A 24,124-nucleotide genomic window follows, 5' to 3' on the forward strand; every position below is an offset into this window, starting at 1 on the left:
AACAAACTTTTCTCCTGAATAATTAACATCAGTAGATTGTCTCTGAGAATCAAAGGGAGGTCAATGGGAGCACGGGTCTGCAAAGCCAGACTCACTGTTCTGCAGGGATGCGGGGACCTCCAGCTGCAGGCTTGTCTGTGTACTCAAATCCTAGCAGATATGATAAGAAGCACATTAGCATAGCCCTTGGGGGGAACTTCATGATGTTTTCATATTCTCCTGTATTTAAATATTAAATGAGTATTCCCACATACGGTGTCTCCTCTAAGTAAACGCCTTTCTTCCCCAAAGTATCAGATTCTCCAAAGCAATGTGTTTACATAAAAGAAGTGTCATAATAGAGAGAATTAAGCCTACTGATTGCGGTTCCAGAACAAAAACATGGCAATGCCAGTTTGGGTATTGTATAACCAAGACACTAGTATCTAAGGGTCACAACTAAAGGATCACCATGTGCCATCTTCATTCTGAACAGGGTTCCCCTTTGGGCAAGGGCCTTGAAACCTGTCTGATGTTCATCTATGCTTTGGGCTCGAATCTGTAAGTGGAATATCAGTAACAAAAGGTTCTGGTTAAAAGGATCACACTCTTATAGGAATATACCACAGTGAATTTCACCTTCATGTATATCCATAATGCACTAATTTAAAATATATATATAAATATAAGAAAGATCAGTAGAGTAGAGGAAAGGGAATAGGGGGGTGGAGAGAAAGGGGAACACCTGGGGATTGAATTGGAGCAAATTATGTTCCATGCTTGAATAGTTATGTCAAGATGAACCCCAATGTTATGAACATCTATAATGAGCCAATAAAAATAAATAAATAAACCAATGGAGATGCTAAGAAAATGGATGTCTTGTGAGGAAAAGAGAGGAGAGCAGAGGAGCAAGCCCAACCCTAGGAGAAAGGCAGCTCTTCAGTGTACGATGAGGTTACATCCTGATAAATCTATTGTAAGTTGAAAATTTCATAAGTGAAAAATTCATTTAGTACACCTGACCTGACAAATATCCTAGCTTAGCCACACAAGTACACTGCAGAACATCCATTTTTTTTTCCCCTTGCAATGATGTGGCCGACTGGGAGCTGCATCTTGGTGCCAATGCCTGGCATCCCAAGAGATTATCATTCTGCATGTTGCCAGCCCAGGCAAAAAATTAAAACTCAAAATTCAAGGTACAGTTTCTACTAAATGCATGTCACTTTCACATCATCATGAAGCTGAAAAATCATAAGCTGAACCATTGTAAATTGGAGACCATCTGTATTCGTTTTCTTAAGGCTACTGTAAAAATAACAACAACAAACAACACACACACACACAAACTGAGTGACTTAGACCACAAAATTTATTGTTTGAGTTCTGGAGGGTAGAGTCCAAGATCAAGATCAAGGTGTGGGCAGGGTTGGCACATTTTTAGGACATGAGAGACAATCTGTTCCATCTACCTTCTGGCATCTGGTGGTTTGCTGAAAATCTTTGGTATTTCTTGGTTTGTGACATCAAAATTTCAGGAATTCCATGGCCTTCCTCCTCTGTCTCTATCTCTAGGTCCAATTTTTTAATTTTTTTAAAAAAAATCATATTTATTTATGCTCCAACATAATAATCTCTTATTTGATCATCTGCAAACATCTTTTTTTTTTTAACCCTCTAAAATGCCCTTTTATTGTAATCAAGAGGCAGTAACAGATAATGAAGATGAATGTATACCACTTCCCTCTGGTTGATACATAAAACCCAAAATTATAAAACAAAATTTTATGATCTCTTTAACACAATGCCAAGAAGTCCAACAGCCATTTATTTTCTGTCTTTATAAGAAGGGAGAATATAAAATTGAGAAAATATCCAAAAATATCACTGCTGGTAGTCATTCTGCAAGAGTAAAAGAAATTGAAGTTAAAGTTTAAAAGACTGGGCATTGTAAAGTTTCTAGGCTGCAAAGCCTGAGTTAAAAAGTAAAGGACTAGGTATTGTAAAGTTTCTGAACTGCACACAGAACCTGAAATTCCTGGGGCAGTTAAGACAATGCCCCACTGACTACTTAGTTGTTTAATAATCTAGGACCCAGTGCAGTTTGGCACATAAGCATTCAAGGCCCAAACCAATCAGTTTGAATGTGTACCCCACTTAGGAGTGACCAATCACCCCTGCCTGACCCGTTCCCGCCAATGAATGTACTAATCAAATTTAAGAATTGTTGTTTGATTTCCCTGCGCCTCATGATGATTTGTTCTGATGTATGCAAAGTCCCCGCCCTCCCCAAAAAGTGTACTTAAGCACTGCTCAACCCCTGCCCGGGGCTCTGGGCTGCTCTCCCTTCTTGAGTGAGCACAGAGCCCCAGCGCAATGGAATGGATCCTCAATAAATCCCCTTCTGCAATTGCATGAGTCAGTCTCTTGGTGGTCTCTTCCTCCGACGTTTCGCCGGACCCTTTACAATTCTTTTTTTTTTTTTTTTTTTTATTGGTTGTTCAAAACATTACAGAGCTCAAGACATATCATCTTTCATACATTCGACTCAATTGGGTTTTGAACTCCCCAAATACATAATACAGACTTACTTCTGTTACATACTCACATTTTTACATAATGGCATATTAGTGACTGTTGTATTCTGCTACCTTTCCTATCCCCTACTATCCCCCCTCCCCTCCCCTCCCCTCCCAACATCCCTCTCTACCTCCTCTGCTGTTGTTCAATTCTCTCCCCTTTTTTTCCCCCCACCCCCTTGCCCCTCATAACCTCTTATTATTTTGTGTATCACTGAAGGTCTCCTACCATTTCCATATGTTTTCCCTTCTCTCTTCCTTTCTCTCCCCCCATTCGTCTTAGTTTACTGTTAGTCTTTTCCTCATGCTCTTCCTTCCTGTTCTATTCTTAGTGGCTCTCTTTATATCAAAGAAGACATTTGACATTTGTTTTTTAGGGCTTGGCTAGCTTCACTTAGCATAATCTGCTCTAATGCCATCCATTTCCCTGCAAATTCTATGATTTTGTCGTTTCTTAGTGCATCTGCAAACATCTTATTTGCAAATATGGTCACATTCAAAGGTTATTAACCCCTGATATAAATATCCTTTGAAAGGAAACAATTCAATCCATAACAAAGAGGACTTTGGGCTCCTTGGGAAGTAGAGGGGATTGGACCTGACATCCTCCTTCACCCTGCTCCCCTGTTACTCTAATCTTCTTACCACCTCCTCATCCAGGTAGCTAAAAAAATTATGGAAGATGGGGGGGGGCAGATGAGAGCTATATTCCATTCAAAGTCTCCTTTCATGACTTCAGCAATTAAACTGAAGTCAGCTGAATCTGGATAAACTTCAAATGACTAATAAATGTAATATACACAAACTCACAGGAAATCTAGGAAATGGAAACAGAAACAGTAAGACACACTGGAAGGACTTTAAATAGCGGTGTGGTGTTTTGAATGGAGGTAAGCAGAGACACATTTTAGAACTTGGTCTTTGGAAACAAACAGATCTCAATGTGTATCTCAGTCCTACCCTTTACTAGCTCTGTGTCTTCATGAGGCTCTCTTGCCTCCCTGTCCCTGCTTCCTCATCTCTCAAACTGGTGGACTGATGGATGCCCAGCTTCCAGGCTGCTGCTGAGGATAAATGAGATGATAAACATCCAGCTAAAAAGCACTTGGACCTTGCCCAGCTTATTGTGAGAGCTCAATAAACAGTGAGTATCAGCAAAAAGAGCCCAGGAGCGTGGCTCCTTTGGGCTTCTTCAGCACCATGCGAGGGAAGCCATGTGAAGTATTAACTTCTAAAGTGACACATCCTTTACATTACCTTTTGTGCCACTAATAAAAGGACATGTCTTTTTTTTTTAATGCCAAAAAATCCCACAAAAGAAATAACTGAAAATTATATACTCACACCACCATCACCACCTCCCAACCCCAAATAAAGAGATAACAGCTTTTCATTTATAACCACTGGGCATCTTAATCCAAAAAGAATCTACATCATATTGTGGATGGATGTCATCTGAACAAAGCTTATTACAAATCAATACCGCAGTGCATCTTTCCTAGTTGTCCCAAATTTCAAAGGGCTAGATTACCCTGCTGTGTATTTCTTCTTCCATTTCAAAGCTTACAAGAAGCTGACAAGAGAAACTGGCCCATATAGTTCAACTGACTTCAGTAGAAACAGCATGTTCTCTGGGTAAATATAAAAATGAGACTCAGACCTCCCAAGGCCCAGGATTTCCATGCTAGTTGACCTGTCAGAAACTATATACCAAAATAAATAAATAATAAAATCTGAATTTTAGAAAATACATACATACATACACTTCTCAGTCTCCATAGAGAATGGTGGTTCCCAAATTCAAGTGGAACAAAGAGCAAACAATTTAAAATAAATCGTTAGGAAGCAGACATCAAAGTTTCGTGTGATATGCATTTAAAGCCAGTGTGCTCTCTTTTATGTCTTGCATCTGTTCTGATTCTTCAGTTTAGTTTCAAATATAACAACTACATTCTGACTCCTACCAGCTCGTTCATTTTTTGGCAGAAGGTTATCAGAAAGTCAAAAGTCTTTATTGAGCTAATTTGGTTTACATTATAATACAACACATTTCTCTACCCCTTAAATGGCTTGGCTTATTGTCTCAGTTTAAGAATGCATTTTTTGAAGTAGCATTCGATTGGTGGAGTTATCAGAAGGATTTTGTTTTCAATGGCTTACTGAATTAGAGTTGCCTTTGGACTGAACTGTTTACCAGTACAAATATGTTCCGAGCACTGTGGGTTATGCAAAGATGACAAGATGCAATTCTTACCCTTGGGGAACCAACAACGTAAGTGGGAAGAGAGGTCGAGAATACAGACAAAGGTGGTCCCTGGTAAGCCGTGTGTAAGTGCTCCAGTGGATGTACGCTCTGCGTGTTCACGGGAGAGGGAGATGCTCTGATGGGGTAATGATGTCAGTTTTGGAGCTGAAGGAGAATTGAAGGGTATTAAAAGTTTTGGGTCAAGAAAGAGCGAAGCTGTCAAGATGAATATAAACCAGATGTGATGGAAAGGAGGAGACAAATGGTCTACTTTGGGTTCTTTAGCAGACACCATTGATGTTCGGCCCCATATGTCCTTGGCCCATGGGAATTCACCCACACAGTGGGAGACAGTTTCTTGTACACAGACAGATGCCCACATCAAGCTCTGTTCTCTCTGCTTCACTGCCTGAGAGGAGAAGAGTGCTCAGCAGTAAGCAAGAGGCAGGTTTGATCTAAACATGTGAAAATATGTGAGTATGGGGAAGCCTCAATACTTACGCCATGAGCGACGAGAACTGGTACGTATGTGGCTGAGTATTGAAACATGCTCCTTCCTTTCCTAGAGATTCCAGGGGATTGCCCCGGGGTGCTTTCAGCTGTAATTCACTCATTCGTTCAGCCTTTCCTGACTTACCTTCCTTTTAGGATTTTGGTTTCATAAACTTCCTGACCTGAGGCTTTGTCTCAGGGTCTTTTGGGGGGACACTGAAACAGTGGGACATAGAGTGACACTCATGATCTATCCCCACACACATCTCTAGGAAGATCTCTTGCTTTACCCAGCATCATGTCAGATCTTCAAGGATATCCAACTGCTGCCAGTTCTCAAGGCAGGCTGGCTCCTGCCCCAGGATCTAAGTTTGTGCTCTGCCCACTCCACCACTATCATACCTGCAGAAATACCATAACCCTCAGGATTCAGTACAGGCATGCCATCCTCTGCAAAAGCCTTCCTCCATCCCACTTTCCCACTCCTTGCAAGATTGGACATGTTTTTCCTTTTATACCCACTGCCTGTATCGTAGCATTTATCTCATGGTTTAGGAACAGGTAGTACCTGTCTATCTCTGTAACCTAATGGAACTCCTTAAGAGCAGGCAGGGACATCTTTCTGCTTTTCTCTGAATTTCTGGAAACTAACCAAGGGCCTAGTAAATAAACAAACAGATGTGCAATTCTTATTTTTGTCATAATAACAGTGTCTTAGAGGCCGTACAAACCTTGTGGACTACAGGTTTTATGGGTTTCTAGTGTGAATCCAAGCGACTGAATTTTATCATCAGAGATCTTTGTTTTCCCTTTTTCTCAGCCTAAACTTTTCAAGGCCTTAAAGCACAGAATCTGTTTAACCTTCTGAATGCATGTGAAATCTATTACTCTGCTTCATATTTTGCCCTCCCACTCCACCATGGCAGAGATGTGGGCCGTCTTCTTGTGTATTTTCACACCCATTGTGATAGGAAATCATCTGGGGACTATATTTTCCTTCTTATACATATTTTGTTATGACAGCCTCGTTCTCAAAATTTCCAGCTGCTTTCGTCCATATTTTAATGCCATTCACTTTTTCTCATCTCATCAGTTTAATTCTTGTAGAATTTTTTCCTCATCTTGCCTGATCTCCAGAGTCAGAGCTTTTGTTTGATGCAAGTTCCTGAATCTTCCACTTGCTGCCTACATAAACTGAAAACTCCAACAAAGGATGAAGTCTCAAGTAAAACTCCCAAATCTACCCTTTGGCCAGCTTACATTACGTCTCTTCCCTTGTTTGTGATCTGTTCTGCTTTCCCACCTTTATTTGAGAAATTTCCTTTAGTGTCCCTTCCCCTTTTCTCTTTTCTCTTTCTATCCTTAAATGTCGGAGGTCCAGGGTGGCCTCCTGGCCTCTGATTCCCTGGGTCCTGTCTCCACAGTGGTTGGATCTATTCAAGGCTTTCATGACTTAGGCTAACAGATGCCTCCTTCATCTTTGGCACTAAGCCTCCCGACAAGTTTGAGTTCTGTCATGTCGTCTTCCTGGTAGTTGTCCCTATTTTGTGTCCTACAGAGAACTCAGATTCATATTAAGAATTAAATTCATCTTCTTCCTTTTCCATTTTTCTACTTTCTCAAGGCTTCCTGATCACTACCATCTTACTCATCTATGACTACGTCCCATCTGCTTCCCCCCATAATTAGTCAGATGCAAAATCATGAATATTTTACCTCCAAAAGAGCTACTGCATCCAAATAAGCTACGGTAGCCTTCCTTCCACTGCCATCTTGCCCGTGTGTGTGTGTGTGTGTGTGTGTGTGTGTGTGTGTGTGTGTGTTACTGGGGATTGAACCCAAGGTTTTGCACATGCTAGGCATGTGCTCCACCACTGAGCTACATCCCCAGTCCTCACCTGCTACTCTCTTTAACTGTCCTCCTTCCCCTTACTTGGTACCACTGTAGTAAATTTTTCACTCGTCTTCCCTCTGAATCTCTCCTTCTTCTCTCCTCTCTGTTCATATTAGAGTATGAACAGAGGTGAATTCATTAGTGTCACTCAGCATTATATATCAGAAAGATTTCCTGAAAAGAGGCCCAAAACTTTGAACACTAACTAACCAGATAATAATCATTTTACCACCTCTCCCATGACTTCAAAGCACTATCTTTATTATATAAAAAAAATAGACAAAGTGATTTCTGCATTTCCTTCTAGCTATACAGTTTTCCTTCTAACATCTTTATTGGGATATGATTTACATACTTCATTAAGTTCACCTACCTATGAACACAATTCAGTATTTTGGTATATTGACAGAACTGTACCATCATCATCATAATCTAATTTTAGAACATTTTTATTTCTCCAAAAAGAAACCTAATAGCAGTCCCATCTCATTTCCCATAACCTCACCGCCCAAGCCAAGGCACCACAAATCCACTCTCTGTGTCTACAGATTCCCCTTTCTTTTTGACCTTTCATATAAATGGCACCCTACACTTGGCCTTTTGTGTTTGCCTCCTTTCATTTTGTGTAACATTCTCAAGATTTATCCACGTGGTAGCCTGTATCAGTACTTCATATCGATGCCTATATAACATGCCAGGTGTGGATATTCCACAGTTGTTTATTCGTTCCTCAGTTGACAGACATATGTCTTGTGTCTACTGTAATAATGATGAATCATGCTGCTTTGACAGCTCTAAATTGTAGCCATTGCTTTTATCTTCATAATCTGAGAGTTTTCTCCAGTCTTTATAGAAAATCTGTAAAGTGTTCTCCATGTGGGGACTTTCAAGGGAAGAGTCTACTGACAAAAAACTAAAGAGGTAACCCATCAGCAACAGAAAGAGAGAGAGAAGAAAAGAGAGAGAGAGAGAAAGGGAGAAAAAGAAAACTTGAAGAAGTTTCTATTGCTGCTTTCAACTGTGTAACCATGTCTATTAAAAGCCACTTGTAAATAGCTAACTTCAGCTCTGGCATGCCATAGATTAGGCATATTTGTTTTCCAGGGAAGATTATAAATAGAGGGGGGAGGGGGGAGTGAAACAGAATGTATTTTGCAAATGAGCCCAGATGGAAAACCAACAGATGGCCATGCACTGTATTTTGTGTGTTCAGACCTACATTTAAATTAAAAATTTTCATAATTATGATTAACGTCTGTAGCAATACTAGTTTTTCCTGGGGTGGCATCATATATCATGTATCGGAGGTACTGAATAGAACATTTTCATGAAAAGGTTTCAGATTGTATACAAATTTTGGTACTTGCCTGCCCTACACTTAAGAAGGAAACAAAACAAAACCTCACTCAGCAACGATGGAGAGTGCTGAGAAAACTTCAGTACAAGTGGACTTTCTATAATAAGCCCGTCTGCCGCCATCTGGCTTTTCCTCCCATGTTAAATCTCAAAGCCAGTCATTCCATGCAGAGGGGGAAATAATGGGCCCTTATTTGCATGGATATGTTTTTAGATTCTGTTGTGAAGAGTTTTCTCTCGGATCACACACGTGCCTTGATTTCCATCAATACAATCAATCTACTTATTTTCTACGGGGAGGTGTCTCATCTTGCACATTAGCCTTGGTCTTTGCTTCTCTCCTTTCCCATTTCCTTTGATGATTCTGTGTCTTATTATTTCCCCAGTCTTCCTAGAGGTGGGCAGTGTTGAAATGCCTGCTCATGGTGGATCACGACTTTGGAATATGCACAGTGAGAGTATAAAACCCATCTCCCTCTTTCCAGGGCCTTCAGACAGTGGGGTAGATGTTGCAGTGAAGCTGCACCAACTCAGACTCTAGGTGCATAAAATGGAGGAAGGACCCCTCTTCAGAACACGTCTCCTCTTCTCTACCCCTATCACTATTGTGGTGTCTGCTCTGAGCCGTGCCCAGGCTGCCTGCTATTTTAGTGCTCTTTATGCCTCCTGCTCCTCTGACACATTCTTCTCTTCCATTTGGATTTTATTCCATCACCATCATGTCCATTTTTGACTTGCCACTCTTGCTCAGCATTGGCCTTTTGCCTTGAGCAAGTCTTCCTCTTAGAGCATGATTTTTCTGTCTGGATACAAGAGATTTCTGACATAATTCTGAAACTTGGCTCTAACACAAATCTTCCCTCCTGGTGCTCAGCAGGCTGCTTCTCTTTGGCCTTCCTGTGACTAGGCTTCCTCCCTCTTGGAATGAGCCCACAGTAGAGCTCTATCCGAGTGGCACCATTCCCCATGCAGGGTTGGCATTTGAGGGCTATTTGACTTTGCTGGCATCCTAAACCTGTGCGCTCTGGTCAAGGCAATAGACAACTAGAAAACATTGAATGTGTGTAATGGTGAGGCCCAAGGCCTGCTGTCAAGGAAGTATATGATATTCATGTCTGTAAGGTCCATCACGTCTGGGGAATAGAGCTGAAGAAACTTTCTTTTAGATATTTCCAGATTTTCTGAAAGTTCAATTGTGGGAAGGTATGGCAGATACAAGCAAGCTCTGGTGATCCAGCCTTTTTGATCTTGCTTTCTGGTTTAGTATTCAAAATTTCACCCTCTGTATAGAAAAACATTAGAGAGCAGAAGACTAAAGGTGAATAGGCGAGTGTAGACAAAATGAGCAACTGCTTTATGATATTGAACTTACAGTTTAGGAAAAATTGAGTTGAGGTTTTTACAAAAGACTCCTTTTTTCAGGCTTTCAGATATATGATGAATTCAGCAACCCATTTTATAAGTTGAGCTAGCAGCCATGTACTGTAAATACTTCAACATAGCATAGATGCCCATACACTGGAGTATGAACATATTTACTGCCAAAAAACAAAGTCTTGGAAGAGCTTCTGAGCACATCGAAACACCACTAATTATTTGTGTAATGTTTGGCAAACAGTCAAAACCAGAATTTTTTTCTGGTAAACATATTTTTACACATTTGTCCTCCCTACAAAAATAACCATTTGAGATGCATATAATTTTCACTCGCACATGTTTGCATTGCTGAGGCATAAACCATTCCTCCCTTAAAAGGTTCGTTTTGAAGTTATTAGCTAATTCATAAGCCCAGCAAACCTGGAGATCTGCAAGCATATGCTTTGCATTGAAACACCAGCTTGGTAATCAAACGAGGAGCAATCTAATATGAGCTTTCAAGGCAAGTGAATTTGACTGTAAATCATGGTTCTGCACATAGGTTTGTATTTTCTATTCTTAATTACATCTGTGCAAATCTCCATTTGTTTATGGTTGCCTAATACATTGAGTGGGCTATTTGCATTCTCAGAGGCACATTTTCTATGGTGTGCACTTCTCTGAGTAAAAACTGGTTTAACCATTAATTCGAATATTAAGTGCAAAAGAGACATAGAAGTGAATGCTCTTCAATCCAGCAAATACTTATGGAGCACCTGTGCAAAGTGCTCCTAGGGATACACAGGAAATCTATTTTATCTAAACTCATTGACACTCAATTTCTTCATCTATAAAATGGGAGTAATGAAAAGAAAGAAAAGGAAAATTCATTTAAAGTGCTATGGAAATATGAGCAAGCAGAAACAGTAGTGGTAGAAAATTGCAATCTAGTATTCTTTTATTTTTTTCCAATGAGTACCATTTAATTTCAAATATTTTTCTATAAAAGATTTTGCTAATGTGACAGGAACATTAACAAAAGGCAGTTGCTTTTACAATCAAGTTATCTTCCTCCCCCTTTTTGTGAATCCTATACAGGTTGAGTATCCCTTACCCAAAATGCTTGGGGCCTGAAGTTTTGGATTTCATGTTTTTTCAGATGTTAGATTATTTGCATATAATGAGGCATCTTTGGGATGGGACCCAAGTCTAAACAGGAAACTCATTTATTTTTCATATACAGCTTATACACATAGCCTGAAGGCAATTTTATACAATATTTTTAGTGTTCCTCTATTTTCACGTGACCTGTCACACAAGGTCAGGTGTAGAATTTTCCATTTGACATCATGTCAGCTCTCAAAAATTTCAGGTTCTGGAGCATTCTGAATTTTGGGTATCCGTTTTCTGTATTATTTAAGAAAAGAATTATGCTAATGCCATTCAAAGTGTATGTGGTTTGCAGTAGACAAGCAGTGTGTCCTTGGGGCATGCCTTTTACTTGGGAGATGTTCTCTATCCCGGGATAGAAAGAAAAGACAGGTCAGCCAGCCCAAGGTAAGTTTAAAAGGATGAATAAAAGGAGACTTCCAGATTGCTTGTAGGTGACTCGATGGATTTCCTTGGATGTACAAGAAAGAAATACCAGAAGGTGATTCTTCTGAAATTAAAAATGATATGTCTGTCTGTATTCCTCACCTCTAGAACTGTATGTGTCTATAAAATGGAAATCTATTTGTCCTACTCTGCACAGTCTTTATGAAGATCCAAAATCACAGTGTCTAGGAAAGCTCTTTGTAAATACCAAACAGCTAGGACTTTATTATTTTTCTCTTAATCTGAGTTTAGAGGGTGAGAAACTGTGTGTTGCCCAGCCCCCATCTATCTTTCTTCAAAGGAATAGGGATTAATGAGTCAACCAAGAGGCACCTTGGACTCCACCTGGCTGACACTTATCAGGTTTTCCATGATGTGATGTCCACACAACCATCTGAGCAGCAAGGGCTATGCACAGTGGCAAGCCTGAAGTTGGATCTAGCTTGTCAAAAAGAGAGTGAGAAAGCAAAAAGAAGTCTTCTGTGTTTCCTTCTGTGTTTCACCTTCTCTCTTCAAGCCTTCAGTTTCTCATCTGTGATGTGAATGGGCCAGTTGGATACTCTCTGAGGTTTTCTCTGGTGTTGATCCCTACGTCAGAGAACACAGGAGCCCTCTCATGCTCAGACATCAGGATCTGAGTGATGACCCAAGTGAAATCATGTACTAAGAAGAGCTAGCATCAGAGCAATCCCCTAACACAAGGAAAGGTATTCTTTTCAGCCTGCCCTGGGTGGTCCCATCAGGTGGCCACCAAAGCCCAGAGAGGCTTATTCTCAAAAGCCAGATCTTCTGCTGGCCCTGTTGATTGGCTAAGAACTTACTGTTCATTATTCCTCCTTCTATATCTCTAGTTCCCTTCATGTGCACTGAAAAGGTGTAATTTCCCCAGGTAACTCAGCCACTTTGGTGACCAAGGATTATATTTGAAATAGCCTTTCAAGAGTGTTTCAGATTAGAAGTGACTACAACTTATGGCCTCTGAAGCCACAGGCAGTTGACCCTATGTACATTTCAGAATCTCACTTGAAAAGAGGCAATGAAGGCTTCTTATGCTCTTCCTTTTACACGTACCTTCTCTCATCTCTCCCTGTCCTTCACTCTTTTACTCACTAGTTCATGAACTTTTGAAGTAATTGCTTCACTAATGTTCTTCCTAAAGAGCATTTGCTCTTCAAACATCAGCTTACCAGTTGCTGATTGGTTGGACAGTTGTGTCATTTGGGGAAAATATCCTTCAAAATTGCATTCTCATGCCAGGGTATAAAGTCATAGTTAAAAATGTACCTTCTAAACCAGGCTGAGAAGGAAAATACAGGCAAAAAAAAAACAAACAAACAAACAAAACCAACAACAACAACAAAAAGCACTAATAAATTTAAGAACCAAGACATTAAGTTTGCCCAAGGTTCCAGTAATGACAGGGCTGGAATTCAAACCCCCCCACCCTTTCTGATGCCAAAGCCTGCATTTTTCCAGGGCCCTCAAGCCACTGGGAAGAAAATCATCCAAAAACAATGGGCAGCCACCTACTAAAACCTTCCTTTTTTCCTACTGGGCCCCCCAAAGGCACCACATCGTGATGGATTTCAGCCTTAGTGATGCTCTCTGACCCCATCAGTCCAGCACTACCTGAGTCTCAGATCTTAACCTGATGGCCTCAGCATCTTTGTGTCTGAGTTCTACAGTGATGCCATTATGTGGTCCTGATACAATGCATTTCAAAATGCATTCTGTTTCTTAAGAAATCGTGATAAAGGGGCTTCATGACATTATGGTGAGTTTGGTGCACTTACTGTTTGGGAGTTGTAGCAGTGGATGAGCATGACTGAGGGGCTTGCCTCTCTCTTGTCTGAAGAACTGACTTCTTGGGTGGCTTTGACAATGGGAGCAAAAACCTTCACAAAGCCCAGGAAGAATTTCCATAGCACTGAACAGGAGAGCTGGGCATGCTCGGCAGTAGTCCTATGTATAATCAGGGCTGTAGGATGTATAGAGAAACTTCTTAAGAACTGAATGACTGACTGTCCAAAGCTGGCATTCACTGAAAAAGCTCTGGATGGAAGGACTTCGGTTGATTTCAAGTGTGTTTGGGATTGTCCTGCTCAACTTTACTTTTCCAGAGGCTGCTTTTTTTTTAATTTTTATGTTTTATTTTGAGATAAGCTCTTAAGTAGGGTCTTGCTAAGTTGCTGAGGCTGGCTTTGAATTTGCGATCCTCCTAGCTCAGCCTCCCAGGATGCTGGGGTTACAAGCATGCATCACTTTGCCCAGCAGGGGCTGCTTTTCATAATGGAATAAATTATAGCAACTAACTTAAAGTGTGTAATAAATGCCTCACCTTTCATATTCTATGAACTAAAAATCTGTTGGAGCTCTCATATGATGGACTTGTAAAAAACTTAACTTCAATTAGGGAGATTTCAACATTTAGAGGCTTATGCATGGAAAAATTTTCAGAAGTATGACGTCTTCATTTGTTATATACTGTTTGCATGGCTATGGTCCAAACAATACAGACCAGATCTAGGTGGCTTCTCAGGATGACAGCAATGTGTGGCTCCCTGCTCATGCTTGCTCATAGGCCCCTTGGATAAATGTCCCACCTACCTTCATTCGCCACTGTTCATTGCTCCTGAGGACTCACTCCCTTCATGTAATCTTGCCAAGCAGCAGGGTTAACGTGGTTCATTTGGGGTCTCTGTTGGAAAGGACCACAGGGTATACAAACATTTGGTCAGATTATTCTGGGTGTGTCTGTGATGAGATTACTATTGAATTCTTAGACTGAAGAAAGCAGATTGCCCTCCCTAGAATATAGCCTCATCCAATGAGTTAAAGGTCTGAATAAAACAGAAAGCTAGGACCCTTCTCTCCAGCATAGAAAGGAAAATTGTCCTGCCTGTCGGACTTGAGCTGTACTTCTTTCCCCCACCTGATTTCAGACTCATCCTCAAACATCAGCTCTTTTTTAGTCTCAAGTTTGTTGGATTTCAGACTGTAACTATCTGATTCTAAGGCCTCTGAACTCAGACTAAGACATATATCATGGCTGTGAGAATAACTATAGCCATTGGCCCTCAGACTGAGGAAGTGGTTGAGCCCTCATGAAGACAAATATAAACATGAAGCACACAACCTGGTCTTCAACAGCCTGGAGATATAAATAAATAAATAATGTAACTGTTACATTTACACTCCAAGTTCCAGTGTTATTCCCATCTGCTTGTTCAAATAGGATCTCCCTTCAAAGCCTTCCTTTCTCCCAAGTTTTTCTGAGAATCCATAAAAGGATAAGTCACACATGGTAACACACACCTCTTGAGCCTGACCTAGCATCCTCTGGACCACAGATTACTCCAGTCATTGCTATAAGAACCACCTGTAGTAGTATCACCATATGGACATCCCTGTAGATGTAACAGGAAATTCTTTTCTGTCCTGGCTCCTCTGAGTCCAAATGGATTTCCCAAGGGAAGGCACTCCCACGTACATTCAACCTGGTCCAATGGAGGATGAGGATCATGGATGAATGTTTCCATCCTTCATGATCCCTCAGATGCAAACTTGTGAGAAGTCTACGTGGTTTTCAGAGTCTCAGTCAGATTGAGCTTCACTTGTCCAACTGGTAATCAGTCAATGATTTTGTACTCACCTTTGCTCCTCCCCTAGTCGATCTTTTCAGTTCAGATCTCTGTTCCCCAGGATGATTTTGAAGAAATAAACTATCCATATACAAGCCATGGACTTCAGCTTTACTTTCTGGGGAGCCCAAGCACAGACACATCTGTTAAAGACACTGCCTCTTTGTTACAAGTGCAGAGGAGCATCTGCCATATTCTTTCTGTTTGACTCTGCTCTAACTAGTCAAGTGTGCCACCCAGGAACCTCCTGAGGGGACCGCATTGTTGCCCCTGGTAAGGGAACCTCACAGGATGGCAGTGTGTTGAGGGTGCTTCCTGAAAATGCTTCAAACCCACAGAATGCCAGGCCCCCAAATCTGAGACACACTTTGTCATTGGGGTCCTGAAGTAGGACAACTTGACCAAGAACATTAAAAAATTTCTGATGAAATAACTTCCATGTCTTTTTGCAAAACTTCCCTGTAAACATGGAAAACAATGAAGACTGAAAGGACAGGCAGAGAAGTGCCACCTGTCACACCTTTCCTCTGTTCTCTCTGCCATCATCCTTTCTGTCACCAGCTCCTCAAGTACTTCACCACAGCTACCACTGTGCACCACATCACACTTGTTTTAGTCAGATTTTTGACTGCTGGGCCAAAAGACCTGACAAGAACAATTACAAGAGGAAAAGTCTATTTGGGGCTCATGGTTTCATAGGTCTCAGTCCATAGATGGCTGACTCAGGAGCTCTGGACCTGAGGCAGAACATCATGGTGGAAGAGTGTGGTAGAGGAAAGTGGCTTGGGACATGGTACCAGGAAGCAGAGAGAGAGAGTCTTCTTCTCTCATCAGTGACATAGACCTCAAAGACACCCCCAATGACCCCCCTCCTCTAGCCACACACCGCCTGCCTGTAGTTACCACCCAGTTAATCCTTATCAGGGGATTAATGCACTGATTATGTAAAGGCCTTCATGACCCAATCATTTCACCTCTAAACCTTCTCGAATTGTCTCACATGAGCTTTTGGGGGACCTCTCATATCTAACCCATAATAATACTCAAAGGTAGAAGTCCATTTGCTTTCATCCTACAATCAGAAACAAGACAAGGATGTCTTTACATCCGTGGTCTTCTTATCAACGTCTTATAACCCCCGTCTAGTCATAAGGAAAACTTCACACAAATTCTAGCAGAGGGACATCCTACAAATACATGCATTCCTCACAATCTCTAAGGTCATAAAAAACAAGAAAAGTCTAGAAATTGTCACAACCCAAAGAAGCACAAGGAGCCATGCACAGGAAATAGGGTGTAGTAATCTAATGGCATTCTGGAATAAAAGAAAGAAAAAGGTCCTAGGTAAAAAATAATGAAACCTGAATAGATGATGAAATTTATTAAGAATGTTCAAGTTTGGTTCATTCATTGTAGCAAATATATCATACTCATATAAAATGCTAATAGTTGTGACTGAGGAAAGGGGTATAGAACTCTGTTCTCTCTTTTCATACTTTCTATAAATCTATCACTACTCTAAAAAATATTAATAAAATTTAAGCAGACAAAACTTATCTCAATTAACCCCGAAATATTTCAGAAAATACTTTGTCTCCTACATCTTCAAAATAATTTGTTTATACACCTCTTTTTTTCAGTATCTAGCTCTACAGCAGTCTTCCCTTTCTTATTTATTTAATTCATTGCAATAATACATTATATAGATAATTACCATATATACTACCAATGCTAATTATAAACATTTTAAAATTCATTTCAATAGACCATCATCAATATATCTGTGTTTCTTCCTATTAAAAATAAAAATTCTTTACTTGGTAAAGGAGGAAAATAAATATTTCATTTAAATATCAAATCTGAATCATAACAATATAAGTGCTTATATTTTTAAAATATTTCTTTAAAAATTGGACTAAAATTGATTTAGAAGCCATTAGTTGGAACTTGAGGAGTGTTCCTTTTTTTCAATGTGGTCCTTTCCAAGTGACACAATGTAAAAACAAGGGTTGTCACTTGCCAGAGGGCAACTTTTTCTAAATACTACTCGCTGCAATTAAAATTATAACCACACTGGTTGCTTTAGCTAATAAAAAAAAAAACCACACCATTGAACACCAACTTTGTAAAAGGTACACATTTCTAGCAGTGCTATGATTTCAATTTATTCTTCCTTTCTATGCCAAGTCCTTACTTATTCTTTCTGTTAAGATCATGTGAGAATCTAGATCTCAAGAGGAGGGAACAAGTCTGCAGGCAGAAGAAGGAACCTTCTTCCTAAAGGTGACAATAATAGCAATGGAGTAGAAGACTTCTTCCACTACAAGCCCCTAGAAAAGAGAAGACAGAGAACAAGAAGACGCCACAAGAATGTTGCTTATCAAAAATCTCAAAATTTGATGGTTCATGACAAAAAGATTTACCCTCTGCTCAGGTTGACTGGGGCTGACACATGGGTTTTGTACTGGGACTTAGGCTAAAAGGGCAGAAGCTACCTGGTGGAACCTCTTTTGAAGCCAATGACAGACTTATACAAGCCCAACTCTGCAGATAACATTTAAGCATCTATTTAGCTTGAGTACATTAACATCACATTGACCACAGTTTAAGGCTGTTAGGAAAACGCTACTGTGACCATCCATGTACAAATCATGATATGGACATGTAGTTTTATTTCTCTTTGGTAAAATAGGTATGTTATTGCTATAAGAAAATTCTCATCATTTTTCTAAAGTGGCTCAATATTTGGCATTCCCACCAGAAATGAGGGTTTTGATTATTCTTAACACTTGCCAATATGTAGCTTGTCATTAAAAGTTTAGCCTTAATAGCAAGTGTATAGAGCTACCTTATTGTGGTTTTTATTTGCACTTCCTTAATGATTAATATTAAATTAAGATCATATAATGTATTTCTTTGCCATTTGAATATCTTCTTCAGCAAAATTTCTGTTACAAATATGTTGCCTGTTTTCTAAAATTTATTGCTTCTCTTGTTGTTCTTGAATGGTAGGTGTTCATAAAGTCTGGATAAATATCAGATATATATTTTACATATATTTCCTCCAATACTGAAGAATTCCTTTTAATTTTATTAAGAGTATTTCTCAAATAACAAAACTCAAAATATTTTGATGAATTTCAATTTATAAAAATTAAAAAAAAACTTTTGTGAATTTTATGCTCCATTTAAGAATTATTTGTTCAATCCAGGGTCTCAAAGATTTTCTTCTGTGTTTTCATCTTAAAAAAAAAAAACCACTTTTATCTCTTATTATTTAGATCTATTTTTTAAATTTTTTATCTCTTACATACATGACAATAGTGTAATGCATTACAATCATAATTATCCAGTCACAACACAATTTTTGTAACTCTGTATATAAAGTATGTTCACGCCAAATTATGCCATTATACATGAGCTCTCTTATTTTTTTTTTTTGCATTACAATTCTTAATACACCTTTATACCAAAGTTTATCATATCTATGTTTGTATATAAAGTATGTTGACACCAAATTCACATCTTCATACATGTATTTTGTATAATGATGAGGGAATTTTGAGCTAGAATTTCTTATATGTTGTAAGGTAAGTTTTGAGTCTCATTTTTATAAAACTAGTTCCAGTGTCATTGGTTGACAAAGACTGTCCTCTCTTCTTGGTGTCTTTTCCCTGGTATCTTTTTTCTGGACTCTATTTGGGTACACTGTTGTCTGTGTCTATCCTTAAGCCAATAGAAATCACTGCCTTGATAATCACTGCCTTCATGTAGCTTTATAAAAAATATTGGAATCAGGTAGTGTTAGTTTTCCAATATGGTTCTTTTTCTAATTTGCTTTGTCAGTTCCAGATCTTTTACATTTTTATAAATTTTAGAACCTCTTTGTCAACCACTCCAACAAATTCCTGCTAAAATTTTGATTGGGCATGATATGACTATATAGATCATTGGTGGAGAATTAAAATCTTAATGATACTAGCTTCCCAACTGGTGAATATGGTTGTTATGGTTTCGATGTTGTGTTCCCCAAAAGCTCATATGTGAGACAATGCAAGAAGGTTTGCAGAAGAAATGTCTGTTATAGCATTAACCTAATCAGTGAATTAATCCCTAATGGGATTAACTGAAGGGTAACTGGAGGCAGGTGGGGTATAGCTGGAGGAACTAGTTCATTGGGGGAGTGGCTATGGGGTATATATTTGTACCTAGAGGATGGAGTCTCTCTCTGCTTCCTGAGCATTACCTGAGCTGTTTCCCTCCACCACTCTTCCCCCAGGATGTTCTGTCTCACCTGGAGCTTCAAGCCCAGAAGAATGGAGCTGGCCTTCTGTGGACTAAGACCTCTGAAATCGTAAGCCCCCCAAAACCTTTTCCTCCTCTAAAATTGTTCTGGTCAGATCTTTTAGTCACACCAGCAAAAAAGGTGACCAAAACAACACTGTATCTATTTATTTAGGTCTTTTTCAAATTCTATCTACAACAGCGTATACTTTTCCATGTACAGATCTTTTACATTTTGTTAATTCCTATCTATTTTAACTATTTCATGTTTTTAATACTATTATAACTATATTTTATTAATTTCCACTTCTAGTTGCGCATTTGGTATATACATATAAACAATTGAATTTTCTATATGGAAATGTATTTGTTATAAAACTAACTTATTAGTTTTAGTAGTTTGGTGTAGAATCCTTTATATTTTCTGTATAATCATGTTAGTTGGTATTGACAGTTTTACTTGTTTTTTTCTAAATTGTAGGCCTTTTCTTTTTTTCTTGCCATATTGAAGTAGCTAGATGCTCCAAAACAATGTTAAGAGGTAGTGAGAGACATTGTCCTTACCTTGTTCCCATTTTTGGAAGATAGCATTTTAGTTCTTCACCAGAAGTATAATTTTTAACTGTAAGTTTTCATAGTGTCCTTTTATTAATCAATAAAATTACCTCATATTCCTACTTTTTATTATGAATGGGTGTTGAATTCTAGAAAATGTGTTTCCTGCATCTGTTGAGATGATCAAATGTTCTTTTTTATTAGTTTATTAATACGATTGAATTTTATTGTCACATCAAAACTGTATAATCCTTTTTACATATCCCTTGATTTAATTTGCTAATTTTGTAGTAAGCCTTTTGCATCTGTATAATGAGGGACACTAATATTGAGGATAATTTTCCTGTATTTTTTTAACTGATTCTGAATCAAGGTAATTCTGGTAGCATAAAATGAGTTGGAAGATTTTATATTTTGGAGTAATTTGAAAAAAAAATGATAACATTTGGTTATTTAATTTTGGTATAATTTACCGCTGAAATCATCTGTAGATGGAGTTTTAAAAATTTGTTCATTTTAGCATATACATGAGAGTGAATTTTGACATGTTGTACATTCTAATTAGGATCCCATTATTGTGGTTGAACATGATGTGGAGTTTCACTGGTCATGTACTCATATATGAACACAGAAAAGTTATGTTTGATTCATAATACTGTCTTTCTATGCCCATCCCTCCTTCCTTCCCTTCATTCACCTTTGTCTAATTCATTGAATTTCTACTCTTTCTTCCCCTCTCCTGCCTTATTATATATTAGCATCTGCATATCAGAGAGAACATTCAGCCTTTGGTTTTTTGGGATTGACTTATTTCACTTAACATGATAGTCTCCAGTTCCATCCATTTACTGGCACATGCCATGTTTTCATTTTTCTTTGTAGCTGAGTAATACCCCATTTGTTCAGAGACACCTAATCTGGTTCCATAGTTTAGCTATTGTGAAATGACCTGCTTTAAACATTGATGTGGCTGTGTCACTGTAGTATGCTGATTTTAAGTCCTTTGGGTATATAACCAGAAGTGGGAAAATAGAGTCAAATGGTAGTTCCATTCCAAGTTTTCTGAGGAATTTCCATACTGCTTTCCATAGTGGTTACACCAATATGCAGTTCCACCAGCATTGTATTAGTGAATCTTTTCCCCCACATCATCACCAACATTTATTTAGTGTTACTTGTATTCTTGATAATTGCCATCCGACTAGAGTAAGATGAAATCTCAGTGTAGTTTTAATTTGCATTTTTCTAATTTCTAGAGCTATGGAATCTCTTTTCATATATTTGTTGATCATTTGTATCTCTTCTTCTGTGAAGTGTCAGTTCAGTTCCTTTGCCCATTTATTGATTGGGTTATTTGTTTTTTTAGTGTTAAGGTTTTTGAATTCTTTATATATCATAGAGATTAATGCTGTATCTGAGGTGCAAGTGGCAAAGATTTATATTCTTGATTGTTTCATTTGCTGTGCAGAAGCTTTTCAGTTTGGTATCATCCCATTTATTGAGTCTTGATTTTACTTCTTGCACTTTAGAAATCTTGTTGTGGAAATCAATTCCTAAGATGACATGATGGAGAGTAGGGCCTACATTTTCTTCTAGAAGGCACAGGGTCTCTGGTCTAATCCCTAGGTCCTTGATCTGCATGGAGTTGAGTTTTGTGCAAGATGAGAGATAGAGGTTCAATTTCATTCTGCTACCTATGGATTTCCAGTTTTCCCAGCACCATTTGTTGAAGAGGCTATCTTTTCTCCAATGTATGTTAATGGTGCTCTTGTCTGGAATGAGATAACTGTATTCATGTAGGTTAGTCTCTGTGTCCTCTATTCTGTTACATTGGTCTTTGTGTCTGTTTTGGTGCCAATACCATGCCGTTTTGTTACTATTGCTTTGTAGTATAATTTCAGTTCTAGTATTGTGATGCCACCTGCTTCACATTTCTTGCTAAGAATTGCTTTGGCTATTCTGGGCCTCTAATTTTTCCAAATAAATTTAATGACTGCCTTTTCTCTTTCTATGAAGAACATCATTGGAATTTTAATAGGATTTGCATTAAATCTGTATAACACTTTTGGCAGTATGGCCATTTCGACCCTATTAATTCTGCCTATCCAAGAACATGGGAGATCTTTCCATCTTCTAAGGTCTTCTTCAATTTCTTTCTTTAATGTTCCATGGTTTTCATTGTAGAGATCTTTTACCTTTTTTGTTAGATTGATTTCCAAGTATGTTTTTTATACTATTGGGAGTGGGATAGTTTTCCTAGTTTCTCTCTCATTTGATTCATCATTGGTGTATAGGAACATAATTGATTTATGGATGTTAATTTTATATCCTAATTAGGTGAAGTTTTGGGGGGGAAGGTTTTTACCTAAAACTTTGATTTCTTTACTACATACAGGGATGATCAAGTTACCTTTGTTTTCTGGAGTTTACTTTGGTAGTTCAGTCTTTTGAAAAACTTTTTTCATTTATGTTATTGAACTTATTGCCTAAAATCATCCATAATTTTTTTCTATCATTTTAATATCAATGGGTTTTTAAAATAATGTCCTCTTTCACTTGAGTATATTGTATCTCTTTTATTTTTACCAGTATGACTACATATTTTTTATTGATTTTTTAAAAAACATCATTGATATGCAGATAAGCATTCTTTTTCTTACTATTTATATGTGTCAAGTTGCAAATTTCTACTATTATTATAGTGTATTTCATCCCATTTTATAAAATGGACCAATTTAAAAATGGTTTATGTAATATTAAAAGCATTGCTGAAAATTTTAATGTAAATCCTATCATCATGGCAAAAAAAAATTAGATTTTGAGTAACGGAGTGTTTATGCAAATATGGAATATAAATTTAAATGTACTATAATAATTGAATCCATATTATTATAGTTTATAAGAGTAAACACAATGCTTTTAATCTAAAAATTGATTTTTAATGGACTGGAGATACATTTTTCTTAGCCTTTATTTCATTGTTATAATTTTTTTGAATTAGCAATATGAAACTATCAGAATTTCTTGTCATTTTTAAGTAGAGCACAATGACCATACTAATAAACCAATTGAGTTTTTCTAGAACAAATGCACATTTATGCCTTTCCAATGAGAGATAATAAAATTTGCTGCTAAAGGAAGAGATGAAATAAAATATATTCAAAATTGCAATAAATATATATATATATATATACATATATATATATATATATATATATATATATAATTCAAATATTAAGGAACCAGTCACAAAGTTAATGGCAAACACTATGTGTGTATAGCAGGAAAGCCAAGTGTATCAGTTATCTATTGCAATGGAATAAATCACCAATAACTTAGTAACTTAAAACAACTCACATTTATTACTACTTAATTTCTATGGATTGGAAATTTAGAGACAGTTAATCTGGGTGGCTCTGACTCGGGGTCGCTAAAGAAATTGCAGTTAAGGTCTCATCTTGGGCTATAGTCATCTGAAGGCTTGAGTACACCAAGTGTATCTACTCCCTGGTAGCTCATTCAATGCTGACAGAGAACCTCACTTCTCTGCTTGCTGTGAAAACTCAGCTCCTTGCTACAAACACCTCCCCCAGGAGTTTCTTGAAGATTCTCACAAAATGTCGGCTAAATTCCCCCAGAGTGAGTAATGGGGAGTGACAGGAGAAGTCATATGCTTTGCATGACCTAGTCTCAAGCTTCACACCACTTCTGCCTCATCCTATTTGTTACAAGTGAACTATTAAATCCAGTTCATACTCAAGAGGAATGGAATTAAGATTGACTCTGCAGAGAGGAGTGTCAAAAACCTCCTAGACATATTTTAAACCACCCCATAAAGCAAGCATTGTTCAAGTAACCTATGGTATAACATTCGGATCTCATTGTACAGTGTCATAATATATTAAAGAGCCACCAACAGCATGGGCAGTGTTAACTGACATTTTACTATAAAATTTGATCAATCCACTGGGTATGTGCCTATAATCCCAACATCTCAGAAGGCTGAGGCAGGAGGATCACAAGCTCAAAGCCAGCCTCAGCAACTTAGTGAGGCCTTAAGTAACTTTGCAAGACTCTGTCTCAAAATAAAAAAAGGGCTGAGTATGTGGATCAGTGGTTAAGCACCTTTGGATTCAATCTCTGG

General features: G+C 38.3%; 1 long non-coding RNA gene across 3 annotated transcripts in view; it reads left to right on the forward strand.

The window, feature by feature from the left end:
- LOC144377269 (uncharacterized) overlaps window positions 1–24,124 on the forward strand; it is a 528,176-nt gene that overhangs the window by 488,442 nt on the left and 15,610 nt on the right. For all 3 annotated transcript variants that reach the window (XR_013438091.1, XR_013438089.1, XR_013438090.1), the window contains one exon: window positions 19,421–19,495. This is a non-coding gene — a long non-coding RNA (uncharacterized LOC144377269). The remainder of the gene's footprint in view (window positions 1–19,420; window positions 19,496–24,124) is intronic.

This window comes from Ictidomys tridecemlineatus, chromosome 4 (assembly GCF_052094955.1).
Source record: "Ictidomys tridecemlineatus isolate mIctTri1 chromosome 4, mIctTri1.hap1, whole genome shotgun sequence".
Classification (NCBI taxonomy): Eukaryota; Metazoa; Chordata; class Mammalia; order Rodentia; family Sciuridae; genus Ictidomys; species Ictidomys tridecemlineatus.